Source organism: Lathyrus oleraceus, chromosome 7 (assembly GCF_024323335.1).
Source record: "Lathyrus oleraceus cultivar Zhongwan6 chromosome 7, CAAS_Psat_ZW6_1.0, whole genome shotgun sequence".
Classification (NCBI taxonomy): domain Eukaryota; kingdom Viridiplantae; phylum Streptophyta; class Magnoliopsida; order Fabales; family Fabaceae; genus Lathyrus; species Lathyrus oleraceus.
Window position 1 is genome coordinate 438,194,632 of NC_066585.1, and position 7,581 is coordinate 438,202,212.

Here is a 7,581-nt window from a genome sequence, read left to right on the forward strand (position 1 = left end):
ATGACCAAACCTTATGAAGAACAAAGTTTGGTGAAGTCTTTGGTGACAACTGTCTAAGAATTTATGATGATGGAATCCAATCTAGAAGTTTATCTCAAGCCTCATAAGTTAGAAGAGTTAAATTCCAGTTGAAATGATATGTCATCGATGAGTCTATTGGAAATGTGGCTTTATACATAACAGGGGTGAAATATGGAGGTTTAAAAATCGATGATTTAAAACAAAATCATTTGAAAAATCAAAGTTTAAAATGATTTTATAAACCAGTTGACAATATGCAACATTAAAATTAAAGTAAAAAAACAATAACTTAAAATAAAAGAGATAAGGGAATAGAAATAACACCAGAGATTTATACAAGTTCGTCCAAGAAGACCAACTCATATCCCCATGAATTCTTCTTAAAAGTACCTGTTGGAAAAAGGTTGGTTCTACATATACAATCCTTGAGTTTTACTGATAACAAAGTACAAAAGAACAATTTTATACTCTAATAGTGTTGTTAAGTTTACAGAATCTGAACAAGTCAGGTGCTGGATAAAGCAAGACTTTGAACAAGCCAGACGCTGAACAAAGTTGGACATCATCAAACTCTAGACTCTGGATAGAGAGACTCTGGACTTTGAATAAAGATACTATGGACTCTGGATGTTTTCACCTGTAGGCCTCTAGAATTATTGCACATGGATTTGTTTGTGCCAGTTAAAACAACTTCAATAATGGGTAAGAAGTATGGATTAGTCATTGTAGATGACTACAACAGATGGACATGGGTAAATTTCTTAAGGTACAAGGATGAGTCACATTTTGTGTTTACTACCTTCTGTTCTTAAATGCAAAATGAAAAAAAGGTTTAATAATTGTTAGAGTCAGAAGTGGTCATGGTGGTAAATTTAAAAATAAAGACTTTGAAAAACTTTTCAAAGATAATAGAATCTTTTATGATTTCTTCTGTCTTAGAGCTCATCGTCATAATGGAGTTGTTTAGTGGAAAAATCGTACTTTACAAGAGATAGCCAGAACAATGATCAATGAGACAAATATTGCAAAGAACTTATAGGCCGAAGTAGTGAATACTGCATGTCACATTCAAAATAAGATCTCTATAAGACCTAATCTGGGTAAGACTCCTTATGAATTGTGGAAGAACATAAAACCCAACATTTCTTATTTTCACTCATGTGGTTGTATATGTTTTATGCTTAATAATAAAGACAATATGAACTATAGCGGTAAATTCATAACCATTAAGTTATGGATAAACTTAACATCAATTAAACCAGAGTCGCCACCGCGCTTTTATTGTTTCCAAAGGAAAAGGGAAAAGTACGAACAAAACCCAAAGATAAGAAGTTTTCAAATCAAAACTAATAAAATGCCAGAGATTACAGGTAAGGGGGTTGGTTACACAGAGGGAAGGTGTTAGCACCCAAAGTGTCCTAGGTACTCCTAGGGAGCCCTTTTTTATGTGTGTATGTGTTTTTGGTATAAAATGATGTTTGCAACAAATAGAGTGTGGGGATTAGAAAAGAATTCATTAATTATATTTTTGTGTTTGACAAGACCTTCGGACTTGTGCCTATGTACCAACATAAAATGAGGGATCAAAACCTCGTAGTTCGTGGTATCAATTTCAAAGTGAGTGAATTGCTTTTAACAAAAATATTAAGTTTAAAAGAAACACAAAAGGCCTAAAAGAGTTTAAATGAGTGTTATTTCTTTTTGTCTTTTGAAATTTTTAGTCAAGTATGGTTAAGTTCGTTTACAAGTTTGAGTTAAGAAAAAGAAGTTTAAAAAATGCAATGGCATAAGGCCAAAGTTTCTAATTTTCAATAAAGTCAAAGTTTAAAAATCACAAGCAAAGAAGATTTTGAAAGAGGGGAGAGATTTTAAATTTAAGAAGTGGGAGGAGATGAAGAGACTAATCCTAAGCAAAAATTTAAAATTTAAGAGTTGAAAAGATCTGACCAATGGGATGCAATCCAATAGACAAGAATGCCATATAGAAACCCATTTTTCCTTTGGACTTTAAAATCAAGCAATATCAATACACAAGTAGCAAGATGAAGAGCGAGGCATCAAATAAAGATAGCCACATCCAAGTTAGCAACTTCATAGTCTTCTTCATAATCTTCCATGTATCAGATGACATACTCCTGGAATGGCTCAGAAATAGGCATTAGACATAGGTTCAAAGTAACATTTGCATCAAGACCATGTAGCATATGAACTCAAAAGGGATCTCAACACTTGCATCAGATGAAAGTTCACTTCACAATGACTTGGCTTCAGAAAAGTTGGCATTGGCCAAGTCCTTTTGCATAGGGAGTGTTGCCTAATTCTAAGTCCAAGTCTCAGATCAAATCCAACAGTCAACACAAACATTTTTTAAGGGTTTTTGTTGTTATTATGTACATTAAGGTCCTAAGACCACAAATACAAACAAAATACACAAACAAGTATATACAATCACAATATATTCACAATACATGGCTCAAGTGAGCAAAGTAAAAATGACATTAAAATAAACAATTTAAATGGTATGAATAATGGCAAATGATAAAAAGGGCTTGAATTTAAAGTGCATAAGGTAAATGCCTTGAAATTAAAAGTTAGTCAAATGTTAGTTGATTATATGTTAGTATTGTTTTTGCTTTTCAATTGTTTAAGTCATTCTTTGGAGAACACTCAACCCTCTATTCACAAGCATGAATCCTTGAACCAAGACATCTTCCAAAGGAAGGAAAAAAGGCCAAGTTTCCATACAATACCACGAAAGGGGGGTGACTTACAATCTCACTTACTATAATGTTATGCTTTTGGGTCAAAATTTAGCGCTACATTAAGCAATCGTAATTGGACTTATGTAGAAGTCACAACTATCTAAGGCGGGCAATAGAAATTTTAGTGTTAATGTATGTTAGAGATATGGTATAATGAACCATACTCCTAAAACATACCACACTTAAAAAAATGGCAAAAGGATGAACCTAATCTCATCCATACTTGTGTTGGTTTATGAACCAACTAGCCTTAGGATATAAAGATATCATTGGTCAATGGAATGGATGGGATATAATAGGATTGAAGATGAAGAGGGAGGGGAAATGAGACAAACACAAATTGGTCATGGGAGGAATTTTATCAAATTAAAATCATTCATTCATTTTGGGAGATGAAATGTACATTTCATCAATCCCCTAAATCCAATTATTTTAATTTAACAAAATCAATTCAACCTTGACCAAGGCCCAAACACAATAGTCAAACTTCACAAGTCAATAAAAATAGCTCAACACAATTTATTCACGATTAAACAATTAAAAATAAATTAAAAATGCATTAAATTAAATTATGTTTGATCAAAAACCTAAAACCTCTTCAAAAATACCAAATAAATGGCCAAGAGATTTATCATTGGTCAAACAAGGTTAAAGGACCTTGGAGAAAAAATTTCATTATTTTTGGAAAGTCAACAATATTTTTAAACAATTAAAAAATGCACAAAAATAATTAAATCATGAAAAATATTAATATTGATTCAAAAAATAATTTTAATTCAGAAAATGAAAGAGAAAAATATTTGAAATATTTTGGTGAAAGTCACATATTTTTTGGATCAATATTAAAATTAATATGAATTAATGAAATAAAGCAATTAAATTAAAAATAAAAAAATCAAAAAAACGTGGACCATCTGATCTCCCTCATTAATTGAGGTGGAAGATCAAATGGTCTAAAGCGCGCGTTCCATGTGGTCATCAGTCAACTGCGCAACACGCGTTGTAATCACAACCAACGCTTAAGATTAAAACAAATTAGATGAATCATGTGGTTCAGAAGCTTGCCAACACATCGCCGAAGCCAGAGCTCCGGTCTTTTTCTCCGGTGGATCTCACCGGACTGGTCCACCTTCAACGCTCACCAAAATGAAAAAGCAAGACATGGTTTTAAAGAAAAATTGCTCAGGAGCTCGAATCTGGCCTCAATTTTGTCTAACTCCATGTATATAGGAAGATAGGAGTTGAATTTTGAGGATCATGATCTGAGTTGTTTCGATTTGACCTTTAAGCAACTCAATCTTGTTGCCTACATTGGTAGGACTTCATACAACCAAAAATCAACAAGAATAATGGAGAAATAAGAGAGAATCGAATAGTGGAAAAATCTGGAAAATCACCTTCAATGGAGCTTTAGATTGGCCCGATCTTGCTCTCAATTATGCTTGGCCTTGCTTCAGATGCTTGATGGAATAGAAATGGATCAAGGAAAGGGATAGACTCTTGGAGTTTCAATCTCAAAACAGTTGGAGATTTGAAACTCATTTTTCCAAGAAAATCTTCAAGCTGTGCATGAGGTATTATTTATGAGCAAGAGAGCTTCTATTTATAGGCCAATGGGACTGATATTTGCACACTTTCATTTTTGGCAAAACTTGAAAATCTCTCTTGCATGCTTGCATGGGCGTGTAATAGGCCCATCAAGTAATGCACTTGGGTCCAAAATTGAGTGTAAGCCATGCTGAAATCATGTTGTCAAGCCATGCATTCGTGTATGAAAAGTGGAACTTGAAATTTTCCAAATGGTCCTTCAACTTTAACCCATAAACAAGTCATTCATCCTTTGTGCAAATGGGATGATTTTGGACTTTTTGGAAAGGTAAGATCAAGAGGAACAACTTTCATGTTGAATACTTTTTCATTTGAATCTTGGATCATGATGAATTTTGAGGTGGAAGTTTGGAAAATCAAACATATTAAAAAAAATTCTAAGTAGCAAGCCATATGTTCAATTCTTCCACCTTGAATAATTTTTCTATGGGTTTCAAATGAGAAAAGTTCCTTCATCAAAGATATATATCTTTCAAATCCCTTCAATTTGATCACAAATTTGTTCTCATTTGGATTTATCATGAAGGATTTATGCATTTTAGAAGTTGAGGAAAATCACTTGTTCAATGATATTGGCCCAAAATGACCTATAATGTTTCCTCTTGGCACATGCATTTGTAAGTTGAATTTTCACTTCCTCCAAACATCAAATTTTAAGTAGACATCTTTAATTTGATAATTCAATTTTGAATGGCTTCCATATCATACAAAATGAACAAGTTATGATCTTGAGAAGTTGACCTCCAAACTAGGGTTTAGACAAAATGACCTATAATCTTTCACCATAAAAAGTGACTTTCAAAGCAAAACTAGATTTTCACATCAACATAAAAGTTGTTTGGAATGTCATTTAGAGTAACGTTTCTCTTGGAATCATTTTCATATGACAAAAATTGTAGGAGATAGGGTTTAGGGAACCCCAGTTTTGACTAGTTGAATTCCTCTGGTCAACCACCATGAACCAACTTGCTAGATTGATATTCTCTTGACTTTTGGGACTCATGGGGGATCATATAAGCATAAGATGATTTGAAGTGAAGTATCCCTTGAAATATTTTACCAATTGGTGAAGAAACTTGTTGAAGAAGTCACACAAGACTCCAAGATGAATTAGGGCTTCCAAGGCAAACAAGCTTCAAATTCTTGATGATTTCTTGATCAAAATAACATGTGAAGATCATGGGGATCCATATATGATACTTAGAGCTATATTAAACCATTTATTGATTGAGATCCTTGCATTGAGGTCTTGAACCCTAGATATGAGCTTGATAGATCAAAGGTGAGCATACACACTACCTACAAAAGCAGTTAAACTATACAATGACATATTTTTGGTATTTTGGTTAGTAAATGATAAAAACAAAGTATGATACAATCAAATTGTGCTTGGTGATCTCTCCCCATGCCAACCCAATAAATGAGGGGTAAGGAGAATGCCAAGGTGTGATCCCAATGTCAATGCATATGATGAGATGACATGAGGGATCTTAGGGTCATAATTGGGGTCTTACAGTTGCCCCTATTTAAGGACGTTCTGGATGAGGCGATGAAGGTTAAAATCTTCAAATCAACTCAGTAGAATGGACTTAAATAATAACATATAGAAGCCAATTTTGATGCCTAAGAGACCTTATGATGCATATGATATGAAATGCTAAAATAATCTTTGTGAGGAAATGTTGCCACAAAGGAAAAGAATCCGGAGAGACCGAAAGTCCGCAGGAGTATAATGCATTCCGTAAGGAAAACTCACTGGGGAGACAGAGACTCTGGGGGATAAAAAGGTCATGCGTATGCCAGACTACGACTTTAAAACTGTCCGGGGACTCGAGGGATTCCACGAAATCAATCAATGGAAAGACTCAGCCGGAGAATAAAAGGAACATCTGCAGGGAAACTGGTAGATCAGATCAAAACTGAAATACTCGATTCAAACAGGAAAAGGCGATTTCACTGAGGAAATATGCACTCAGACTCAACTAGGGAAGAAATGATCTTCAACACAGGAGTAACAGAAGTATATTATCCACTACCGGTTACTGGGTAAAGGGATAACATAATCTGTCAGAGAGGATATCCATTACCGGTTAGGGTAAACATATCAAGGATGACTCGAAGGGAAAGAACCAAATCAAATAGGATTTACAACTACCGGATACCGGGCAGAAGACCACAAAGAAAGAGAATATCCGTCACTGGTTAAAGTGAACATATCAAGGATAGACTCAAAGGGAAAAATATTCGTCATCGGTTAAGATGAACATATCAAGGATAGACTCACCTGGGGACATTAGGAAGAATATCCGTTACCGGTTAGGGTAAACATATCAAGGATAAACTGTCTGAAAAAGTAGGAATTATATCTATCGGCTACTGGATAGAACACCGGAAAGAGAATATTCGTCATCGGTTAAGATGAACATATCAAGGATAGACTCCGAAGGGAGAAATATGAATTATATCTATCAGTTATTGGATAGAATACCGGAAAGATAATATCCGTCACCGGTTAAGATGAACATATCAAGGATAAACTCCGAGGGGAGAAATAGGAATTACATCTATCAGCTATTAGATAGAATACCGAAAAGAGAATATCCGTCATTGGTTAAGATGAACATATCGAGGATAGACTCTGCAAAAGGGGAAACAAGATTTACAACTACCGGTTACTGGGCAGAAGACTGCAAAGAAGAGGAAATTCGTCACCGGTTAGGATGAACATATCAAGGATTAACCTTCTGGGGAACAAAACAGGGATTACAACTACCTTTTTATTGGGTAGAATACCAAAACGAGAATATCCGTCATCGGTTAAGATGAACATATTAAGGATAAACTCAGAAGGGAAAGAGTATCCATCATCGGTTAAGATGAACATATCAAGGATAAGCTTCCTGGGAGACGTGGAAACGAATCCGCTGGGGAGAAAAAGGTTACTTTTGCCGGGTATTGGGGCAGAAACGAAATACTTGCAAATTGAGAAAAATATTACCAGTTACTGGGTAATAGACTCTCAGGGGACCAAAAGCATCTATCTAGGTAAGATCTAGAAAGAAACGGTCAATCAAAGGCTCAACCCCAATGAGGATATAACTCAGGGGGAGTGATTCCATCCAGACGATCAATTGGGGAGGAAACTGAAATAATGATCATCCACGAGGAAGTAACTCAATGGGGAATGAGA